General features: G+C 61.1%; 1 long non-coding RNA gene across 1 annotated transcript; it reads left to right on the top strand.

The window, feature by feature from the left end:
- Nucleotides 1-3,035: 3,035 nt before the first annotated feature.
- LOC121034595 (uncharacterized) lies at nucleotides 3,036-6,418 on the top strand. Its single transcript, XR_005792527.1, has 3 exons — nucleotides 3,036-3,121; nucleotides 3,696-3,898; nucleotides 6,153-6,418. It is a non-coding gene; the product is annotated as an uncharacterized LOC121034595 (long non-coding RNA).
- Nucleotides 6,419-11,035: the final 4,617 nt, after the last annotated feature.

Consider the following 11,035-nt stretch of genomic DNA (forward strand, 5'->3'; position numbering starts at 1 on the left):
CCCGCAGATGGGTGGCCCCCCGGGCAGAGACGGCTGCCTTCGGTCACAGACCGGCAAGGCTGCAAAAGGCTGCGACGGCGAAGACGTGACACCCATCACCTGTGAGCAGCTGGGCGCCGTTTAGGGTCTGAGCCACGTGGTCGCAAGCAAGCCGGGCACAGAAGTCCCCGGGCCTGTGGCCCACGGGAGGGCACAGAGGGAGGCGAGCTGCATAGGTGTGAGGTCCGAGCCGCCTCGGACCCACAGACAGGGAGACCCCGAAGGCCACAGAAGGTGAAGCAGGGTCACGGGCCACAGGCCTCAGTCTCCCCACAGGCACCAAGGGGACCAGCTCAGAGAGGTGTCAACGCCTCCTGTTTTAAAGGCACCACGAACTCACGCTCAGGGGGAGCGAGGCGTGGCCGGCGACGCGTCCCGTGGCTGGGCTGGCCTGCAGCCCCGGGGGCGGGGGAGGATGCGGGGGACAGACAGGAGGTCATCAGCGCCCGTGACCGTGCGCTCACAGCAGACCGAACTCACACCTACGCGCTCACATGCACCTCGCGCCCTCCAAGCCCCGGGAAGATGCGGGCCACTGAGCACAGGCGGTGCCCCGCCAGCTCACCGAGGAGCCTCCTCCCGCCTCCGACCCCCGCCACGTCCCACACGCGCAGCGTCTGAGCCTCGGACCCCCCGGGGAGCACCACGTCCATTGGACCAGGACACTGGAGCCTGTCCTGGTGGCCTAAGGCAGGCACAGCCACCTCCCACCCGAAAACCTGTCAGAACCAAAGGAGGCTGCCCTCGGAAGGCTCCTGAAGCTTACCTGGGGTTGGCACCATGCAGAGAAGGAAGGAAGTGGGGGGACTGGCCCCCAGGTAAGACCGATGTCTGCACCCCCAAGAGCACTGCCTCATGCACCGGCCCAGCGCTGTCACTGGGAGGTCCCCAGGGACAGAAACCCCCACTTGCTGCTAACCGGCCAGGAGCTCCCAGGGTCACGGAGGGGCGTTCCTTACGCTGCCGGCTGAGCTGGCACCAGGGGGCCGCCGAGGGAGGAGAGAGCCGGTCTAAGAGCCACAGGTGGGGCCTGGGCCCGGACAACTCTGTCCAGGCCCCGGAACAAGCTGTGCCCATATCAGCCACTGAGTCAGGCAACTGCCCTTTTAGATTAAGCTGGTTTGAGTCACGTTTCGACGCCTTGTCGTGAGAGGGTCCAAACGAACCCAGTGAGGGTCTTCTGCGCCCGAAAGTCATAATCAGAAGATTTGCATCACAAATCACAGCCAGATTATGGAAAGAGCCCAAATGTCCACTGACTGGTGAATGGATAAAGAAGAGGTGGGGTCTATTCACACCCCATGGAATACTACTCGGAGATGAAAAAGGATGAAATCCTGCCATTTGCGACAACATAGATGGAACTAGAGCGTATTAGGCTGAGCAAGGGACAGATAGAGGTAAATATCATATCATCAGGGAAAGACATATCATATGATTTCAGTCCTCCGTAGAATTTGAGAAACTCAACAGATAACATAGGGGAAACAAAGGAAAAGTGAGAGGCCACCAGAGAGGGAGGCCAACCATAAGAGGCTCTTGAATACAGAGAACAAACTGAGGGTTGATGGGGGGTAGAGGACAGGGGAAAGTGGGTGATGGGCATCGAGGAGGGCACGTGCTGGGACGAGCACCGGGCGTCGTATACGGGCGATGAATCACGGGAATCTAGCCCCAAAGCCAAGAGCACAATGCATACGCCGTATGTTAGCCAACGTGACAATAGGTTACATACACCAAACAAAGGTTTTTTAATCGTATCTTACAGCCATGTTAGTCCAAAGATGAATGTGCCCAGGCCGTATTTCTTATTACATATTCATATCTTCATATTACATATGCGTATCTTCACGTTTCCTTCTGACTCCAAAAGGACTTAAGGCTGAACATATGCAGGGTCCTGTGGGCCTGTGTGTGCCCTTGCCCGCCGGAGGTGCCGGCCCTGACCGGCCGGCCAGAGCCGTGGGCACCCCACCCACCCAGCACCCACCCCACCTGCCCGAACGCCGGGCAGAGCTGTCACGGAGGGAAACTACCCACCCACAAAAGCGCGTTGGTGAAGAGGGCGGAGGTTGCTGAACATCTGCTCGAGTCTCCCACAAAGGCATCGGTACCCGAGGCCCTGGTGATTTAGACCCGTGGACCGCCAGTGGCCTGCCCAGGAAGGGGACCCTGAGGGTAAAGACCCAAGAGCCATGGCCCAGGAAAGGGTGATCGGAGCACCACGGCAGGCCTTGGGGACACAGGGAGCCCTGTCCCAGCGCCTGACCAGGTGCCTAGTGACCTCCTAGATATCCCCCCGATCAGCCCCACCTGCCCCGCCCCGGTCACCCAGAAATTGTCCTGACATCACCCGCTCGCTCAACCCCACCTCTAGGGAGTGCACACCCTTTGGGGTCCCCTAGAGCCTCAGGTAAGGGCCGGCTCCTTATCCTGCCTCCCAGTCTCTGCCTCTGTCTCGGGGTCTGCCCGGCCCAGCCCGTCCTCACCCACGTCCGGAGGCCCGCAGGCCACCTGGTTCAGCATCCCCGGCCCAGCCTGGGGTCTATTCCACCTCCTTTCTGGAAGGTTCAAGTCCTCTGGCTTGACCCTGGCGAGCTGCAGGGACTTGGGCCGTGAGGGTCCCAAGGCGACTGTGAGGAGGGATGTGGCCCAGCAGGGGAGGGGGGGTGAGGAGTCCTAATGAGAACCAGAGGGAGCTGGCGGCCCAGCCCTTCCTGGCGGGAGCCCCTCCAATCCCAGAAGGCTGCAGGTTCCGGGGCCGGGGCCAAGGGGGCTGCGGTTTACGTCAGACAAGCCTGGGGCTTCTCCAGTCAGAGCCTCTGGGGTCTGTCACGAGCATTTGGGCCAACCAAGGACCCCCGGCTTTTTGGCAGACTGTTCTGTGGCAAACATGAAGACCTACTGTGTGCCAGGCATTTGTCAAGCCGCATCTTGTTAACTGCTTTCATTTTCAAAGTAGCTTTCTTCTCCCCGCTTTACAGATGAGGAGACTGAGGCCCAGAGGCCCGAGCCCTTGACCTCGGTCTGCACAGCTGGGAAGGCAGCCCGGTGATTTTATCCTTCCCACCGGTGCTTGTAGGTGAGATAATCACACTCAAACGCGAGGTAGGTGGGAGGAGGGGACAGTCTGCTCCCCTCCCGCAGGATCGCCCACGGCACGGGGCGGGGGAGGGCCTCTGGGGCCACCCCGAGTTGGGAGGTCGGCTGTCACCAGCAGGGAGGGCCACGGAGAGCGCCAAGGGGCTGATGCAGGGGCAGCCAGGTGTGTTCCAGAAAGGTGCAGGTGTCCCGGGCGGGGACGACAGTGCTGGCCGCTCCCCCCCGCGGGCCCACCGGTGCCAGGCTCACTCCCCAGGGTCCTACGGCCAGCGCCCACAGCACGCAGACCCAACGGACCAGATTTCTGACAACAGTGAGCTGATGGCAGTCTTCATTATGTTCCGCAGCTCCACACTTGATGGGCTTGAGGGGAAAACACAGCCACGATTTGTTCCTTTGATTATTTCTGGATTTGCAGTCCAGCTCCCGTGACCACAAGAGGAGACGGAGACTGGCTTTTCTTGTTTTGTTGTTTTTTTAAGTTGAAGGACACAGGAGTGTGGGCCAAATGAGACTGCTCGACAGTTAACTTATTTTTATTTTTTATTCTTCAGGAGGTAATACAAGAGGGCAAGGTCACTTATAAGGAATTAGGAGTGGGAACGGCTTTGGACTTGACGAGGGCTACACTGACAAGAAGGGGATGGAGCCAGTCCTACGCGGTTGGCCCCTGCCCAGCTTCTTCTGTAGGAAAATGATTTCCAGACTAGAATTCTACCCAGTGCTATAGACTGAATATCTGCAGCCCCACCCCCAGGTTCATACGTTGAAACCCTAACCCCCAATGTGACGGCGTTAGGGGGAGGCCTTTGGCGGGTGCTTGGGTCATGAGATCCCAAGAATGAGATCAGTGCTGTTACCAAAAAGACCTCAGAGTGCCCCCCCTTACCCCCTCTGTCTTGTGAGAAATAAGCAGAAGGCGCCATCTGTGAACCAGGAAGCAGGTCCCCGCCAGACACCAAAGCCAACAGAGCGTGAGCTCTGCCCCACGAGGGAGTCAACTCAGACCAAGCAAGATGCAGAACACCTGGTGTGTCCAAAGTTCTGGGCACTTACTTGTTTATTGTTTAAGTAGCCTTCGCACTCCGCGCAAAGCCCAGCGAGGGGTGTGAATCCACGACCCCGAGATCGAAACCTGAGCTGAGATCAAGAGTCGGACGCTTAACCAGCTGAGCCGCCCAGGTGCCCCCAAAGCTCTGGAGATTTAGACAAGACAAAGAGTTTGGTGTTGAGTTAGGAATAAGCACACATACACACACACACACACGAAAACCAGATAAAATAACATAGCAATTGATAACTATAAGGGAAAAACGTAAGGTGGATAAAGTGATCATCGTATATGACCTGGCTCTGCTGGCTCTGCTGTGGGTTACATTCACATGATCATATGAATCCACTCCACACCACACTCTCTGTGATCGGGAGGGATGATGAGAAGGCGTGTGTGGGGTGGGAGTAGGGATGAGAGCAAGCTAGTGCCTCTCCTCCATAAAGGAAGTCAGTACTATTGACCAAGCTGAAAAAAGCAAGAATCGGCAACACAAGAAGGCTATTTTGGAATACAGACATAAACACCCAAAGAATTAGTTTCAAAAGGAAAAAGGAAGTGGTTGCCTCTGGGGAAGAACAGTTGGTGTAGTGGGCGGGTTCATAACAAGCCTTGGGAATGATATAATTCCTTAGATCACAAGCGCATACAGCTTTGATGTAAAATGAGACAGAAGGAGAGCTGTCCTGCGAGCCGTGGAAAAGAACAGCTCGGACGGTGGCCTGAGACGTGTGTCCCAGAGGGGGATGGGGAGTCGTCCCAGCCGGAGAGGCAGGGGGAGGGGGAAGCATGAGATCTCAGGGCCACAGGCTCCTGGTGGAGGGTGTAGACTTCAGAGTCCAGCAGATAGACGGGTCCGGGGGTCCCCGCTGTGTGGGGTCATGTCCCCCTTCCCAGTGTCGTGTGCTGTGTGGGAGGAAGACATTTGGCCTCACGCCCTGAGATGCGCAGGAAAGTCACAGCAGCAGAGGCCGTGTGGACGGGGACGGGGAGGTTCCGGCACCTCGCGCTTGCCTCCTCCTAGATCCTGACTGGAGTCCCTTGAGTGCGGGGGCAGTGGGCCCAGGCCTGGGGACCAGCTGGTGCTCGGTGCTATGGGCCCATGTGGCCAGCCCTCGTGCCATGCTGGAGCTTTGTCCTTCTGATTCTGCCACCAGATGTAGGGCCGATGCGATTTTTTTCCCATTTGAGGGTCACAGGAGTGAGGCCCAGGGTTCATTTATATTCCGAGAAAAATATAACGCCTGGTGCCTCTGCCCCCAGCACGAGAGCAAACAACTCCTCGCTCGGGGAAGAGGGGATACGGATCCGTGCTCACGGGCCCCAGCTGTCCCTTGCGCTCGGGCCAGTTCTCTCCAAATTACTGGCAAATTCTGCAGTTCTGACAACAGCTGTGAACACTCTGTCTCCCCGTGAGCTCCATGGCCAACGCAAAGGACTCAGTTTGCTGAGCCCTAAATCTGCCCCTAGCCTCGTGTGCCCGGGCGCCCCGGGCAGTGACACGGGTGGAGGGCTGGCTCAGGGGCCTCTGGGTGCTTGGTCTCGTCCTTGCTGCTTACAGCGTGGGCTGCCGTCAGGCAGCTTTGGTTCCCCCCACGAGACGTGACGGTAAGGTGAGTCCCCCTGACCCGGGATCTGCATTCAACCGTTACCGGGGAGGTTAAAGTTCAGGGCACTCTGGCTTGTAGGACTGAATCCCCACCCCAATCGCCCAAGGTTGAGAAAGGTGAGGTTCAGAGAGGTGGAGTGACTGAGCCCTGGGGTGAGCCCACGCACGCGTCAACTCTCTGGCCTCAAACCCGGGGCCGGGCCAGCTGGGGCTCAGAGGACCACTGGCTCCAGTCTGGACGCAGCCTCTCAGGACACGCAAGGTACGCGCTAACTGCCCGGGCCTCAGTCTCCTCCCCTGGAAAGTGGGGAGAATCGTATCTGAGCGCTCCTGCATTTTGCATACTCTTAGGAGCCCCCGCTCTGCCGTGGGCAGACCCAACCGTGCCCGGGGCTGAGGGCAAGCAAGGGCAGAAGGCGGCAGACGCCGGAGCCCAGCGCCGGTCTGAACCCCAACTCCACCCCTGCCGGCTGTGTGACCCTGGGCGAGGCACCTGCCCTCTCTGTGCTTTGGGTTTCCCCTTCCATGAACGAGAGAACGCCTGGGGATGAGGCACGCGGCTCTCTGTTGGCTGCCTACCACGGAGCCTGTTACCGGGTGAGCTCTCTAGCTTTGTGGAGCAGACATTAGAGAAAACAGGGTGCTAGGCCAGGCTCAGCTGGAGGGAGAAGGAGCCAGGGGTGGGGGGCCCAGGGGAGGCTTCCCGGAGGACACCCCAGGCCAAGGCCACGGGGGAAAGGAGCAGGCAGGGGCGAGGGCCCGGTGGGGGGAAGGAGACCAGGGGACCCTCTTGATGGTGCACAGCGGCCGGCTGGTCCCAGCGGGGCAGGCACGGACTGTGGAGACGCTGGACCCCCCCCCCACCAGACTAGCCACCAGGCCTAGTGATGCTGGTTTCCCACCAGCTTATTTTGTCTTCTAGAAAGAGCCGAGCGAAGGACCTTGGCGAGAAGTGAAGCCAGGCTCGGGGTTTGGCCGCTGAGGGCCGCGTCCTCGGGCTCTGCCCACGGGAGGGGTCCCAGGCCGCTGTGGACACAGCACGTCCCTCCCGGCCTGCCCTCTGTCTACGGGGCACCCCTCCTCACAGACCCCCCCCGCTCATGGGCACCCCCTCCTCAGGTCCACCTTTGCAGTGACGAGGGCCCCACCCACATATGTCCCCGTGGAGGGGTCCCCAGGTTCGGGGACGAGGGGCTGGAACTGCTGCGCCCACGAAGCCAGAGGCAGAGAGGATGTGCAGGTGCGAGGTCGGCCCGTGGCATCTGAGCTGGGGCCCCGAATGACTCCCGGGGGCTCCAGGAAGCTGGGGCCCAGGACGGGGTGAAGGACACACGTTCGGGAGGACGGCGGCCACCTGGACCCCTTGGCGGAGGGCTCCTCCGCGCAGGCCAGGCCGCTCTCCCACAGCCGCCCGGCGGGGCCGTGTCTCCCTTGCACAGCCGGGAAGCCGGACTCGGGAGCCTGTCACTCGCTCCAGGTGGCCAGGCTCACGAAGGGCAGAGCAGGGCTCAGGCAAAGCCCCTCCGTAGCCTGCCCTGCCCACCTGCCTCCCCACCACCTTCAAAGCCAAACTGACCGCCGGGGTCTCCATCCTGGGGACTATCCGCCCCTCCTTCCACTTGACTGGACCGTGGCCGTCACTCCCTTCTCTTCGCATGGTGTGTGCAACCCAGCAGCAAGTTCTACAGGTGCCACCTGCAGACGATCTAGAACCTTCTCCCCACCTCTGCTGCTCTGAGCCACGAGCGGCAGCTGGGATGGCCCTGCGGGAGCCTCTGACCGTCTCCCTGCTTCTGCCCTTGCTCCCCTGCCCCTGCCCCTGCCCATCTTTACTTTTCCCACAGAACGTGCTGCTGTCTGGCATTTTATGTATTTACTCATTAACAGTTTCTCCTTATTGTTTCCTGTTTGAATCTACCTCTCCCCCCAGGTGTCCGGGCCACAGGAGCAGGGGCTCCCTGCTTTGCTCCCTGTGCCCCGCGTCCCGGAACAGCCGTCAGAGAACGGGCAGATGCAGGGTGGGGGTGGCCAGCCCGAGCGGGGCTCTGATGGAGGGAAGCACGGGGAAGGGCTCAGGAGGGCTCCCTAGAGGAGGTGAGGCTGGGTTGAGTCTGCCTGGCTGTGCAATTCAGAAACGGGGTGTTGCAATGACCAGCATTAGCGTGGGCTCCGCAAGGACATCCTACCTCCCTGCTAATTGCATGAAGCTTTAAAGAGGCGATCGCAGGGGCGCCTGGGTGGCTCAGTCGGTTAGGCGTCCGACTTTGGCTCAGGTCGCGATCTCGCGGTTCGTGGGTTCGGGCCCTGCATCGGGCTCTGGGCTGATGGCTCAGAGCCTGAAGCCTGCTTCCGATTCTGTGTCTCCCTCTGTCTCTGCCCCTCCCCCGTTCATGCTCTGTCTCTCTCTGTCCCCAAAATAAATAAACGTTTAAAAAAATTAAAAAAAAAAAGAGGCGATCGCAGAGGGCAGAGGCCCAAGTGATGCACTGTTGTGCCCCAGGAACCAGCAGGTGCCCAATCCACGAAGGCCTTCGTGCAACCAGCAGTAACCGGATGCTTGTCGTATGCGCAGGGGGCTCAGAGACCCCGAGGAGAACCACGGAGCCGTGGCCCAGCCCACATCCACAGACAGCACGTCCGTGACACGGAAGCAGATGCGTCGCACGGATGGGTGAGAGGCAGGGAGTGGGGGTTGGGTGGGAACAGCCCCCACAGGAGGAGCTGCAGGGAGGACATCGAGGGAACAGTGTCGGAGGTAGAGGGAACAGCCTGTGCAAAGGCTCCAAGCGGGAGGCCCCGCTGCCCCTCTGTCCTCAGGGGGGCCTGATGGGCCTGTGGGTGGACAGTGCTTGGCCCTCCACACAGCGACTTCAGCAGGGAGGGCCAGAGCTCCTTTAAGCCGAAATTGGCCAGCACAGCTGTTCGCGTTGTTCGCTCTCCGACAGCAGCCTGGCCAGCACGCCACTGAAGCCCCACTTGGTTGTTTTGGGTTTGATTTGTGTTTTTCTTTTTAAGGAAAAACAGCTGCGCGGCCAAGAGCGAATGGGTATTTTGGAGAAACTTCTGATAGCACAAGCCCAGCTTGGAAACTTGGAAGCACGCCCCTCCCGCAGGGCCGGCGGCAGCGATCCCACGCACGGGCTGGACGGAGCTGCCCCCTCCAGGGGTCACGATCAAGGCGACCACCCCGTCCCTCGGGCCTCAGACTCAGGCCAGCAGGGCACTGGCCCTCCTCCGTCCTCCCGTGACGGGAGCCCTCCCTGCAGGTGGAGCACTCAGACCGGCTTGCCCAGTGCGTTCCCCCCCCCCAACTCTGAGGCCCCGCTTGCCGTGCGTCCCCCCCGACTCTGGGGCCCCGCTCGCCACAGCAGCAGTGACGGTCAGCATCTCCTGAACCTTCTAACGCCAGCCTGGCCTAGTATGTCTGCAAATCCTGAAGGAGTCCCGCCACATAGGGGACGCTGTCCCATTTCGCAGATGGGGGAACTGAGGCGCCACAGGCCTGCCATCATGTGCCTGAGCCCCGGAAGCAACATGCCAGCTCCCTTCCCTCCAGGGTACCTGCGTCCGGCTTAGAAAAGGGCCAAGAGGCAGAGTGGTGCCCGGTCCAGGGCCCAGAGGGGACACAGGGAGGTCCCTGGAGGCCGGCACGTGAAGGGCCCTGAACGCCAGTCCGAGGCGCCGCCACTGGGCCCCCAGAGCAGTGGGAGCATGGAGGCTGGCTCGGGGGGTAGCGGTCCCAGGAGGGCCCCAGAGGGAGGGAGCACCCTGAGCCTCGGCAGGCCCAGGTACCAGGGGGCCGAGGGTCCCCTGGGAATCCGGCTGGTGATCCCAAGGATGCGCCTTCCTGGGGAGGAGGGGGCCGGGCCAAGCTACTTTCTTGGGGACCTGGCTCTGGCTGCCTGGTCCAGGGGAGGCGGGAACCCAGGGGCCCTGGCACCTGCCCAGCGCTCTCCCACGGTGGGCAGACCTTCCCTCCAAGGGTCGGTCTCCTCGAGGAGCAGAGAATAAAACCTCTTTTGAGCCTGGCTCCCCCGAGACGCGGCCCCACCCGAGGGCTGTCCCCGCTGCCAGGAGACGCACACACACGCACGCTAAACCCACGGGGGGTCTCTTTCCAGCCATGAAATCAAAACGTTCTGGAACAGCAGAGCCGGCACTGGGGGGTGAGCTGGCTGCCGCGTCCCATGCTTTGCTGTTGACTTTATAAATTGGGATAATGAGTCTGAAATGGAAACTTAGATCAGCCATTAAACAACAGAAACGTTCGTGGACCGCAACCCAGAAATTCTGCTTCTGGGAGTGCATCCTAAAGAAATAGTCCCAAATACGTGGAGGAGAGGGACGTGCACGCAGTCGCCCAGCCACCCTTGCTGTGCCGTTCGCCAGGAACCGGAACGCAGGCTTCGGGTCCAGCGGCGGGGGAAGGGCCGAGGGTCGGGGCCGGCTTGCCGGATGGAATAGTACGCAGCCGTTTACAAGGTCCGCACGAGCGCTGCACGGCGCCACGGGAAACACCAGAAGTGGAAGGGAAGCATGGGTCAGCCCGGGACACTCACTGCAGGAGGGGGTGTGCAGAGCACCATGCAGCGAGGCGCTTGTCCTCTGATTTTGGAACCTCATAGAATTTGTTTATATGGTTTGTATGGTTTTAACCAAGAGAGATGCTCCCAGCTGGAAGGCCTGTGCTAGAGCTTTGAGTTCAAACCCGCGCATTGAGGAGCCGGAGAAACTGAGGCACGGCCGGGAAGGGGGCCCGAGGCTCCGCGGCAGAAGGGAAGGCGGAGGCCTCCTAACGCACAGGGCACCGGGGCACGGCCCCACCCGGGGGGTCTTCCTCGAGCCCCCAGCTGGGCCAGGAGCTGAGGGTTTCCTGGAAGGACACAGGCCTAGCCTGGGAACACCCCGCAGCAGGGAGGGGACGGGCCCCGGGGCCCCGGGGGAGGGGAGGAGCGCTGCCCGGTGGGGGGAGTGCCCACCTGCAGGAGCTGGAGCCCAGCTTGCTCCACGCTGCCTGGCTCTTCCACACCCCGCCCCCGCCCCGGGTCTGCAGGGCTGGGCTCCCCGGGCGCCAGAGTCTGCGTCTTGAAATCCTCAGGCTCAGGCGCCCTCCGCAGGGGTGTCGCCGTCAGCTGTGGGAAGAGGCGCCGTGGGGCCCCCCCGACTCACTCAGCTTCATCAGCCATCGGGGAACCGCAGACCGAAACCGCAGCGAGACGTTTCTGCACCGCGGG

Source organism: Herpailurus yagouaroundi, unplaced genomic scaffold (genome assembly GCF_014898765.1).
Source record: "Herpailurus yagouaroundi ecotype Mexico unplaced genomic scaffold, PumYag 28, whole genome shotgun sequence".
In the NCBI taxonomy this organism is placed as follows: Eukaryota; Metazoa; Chordata; class Mammalia; order Carnivora; family Felidae; genus Herpailurus; species Herpailurus yagouaroundi.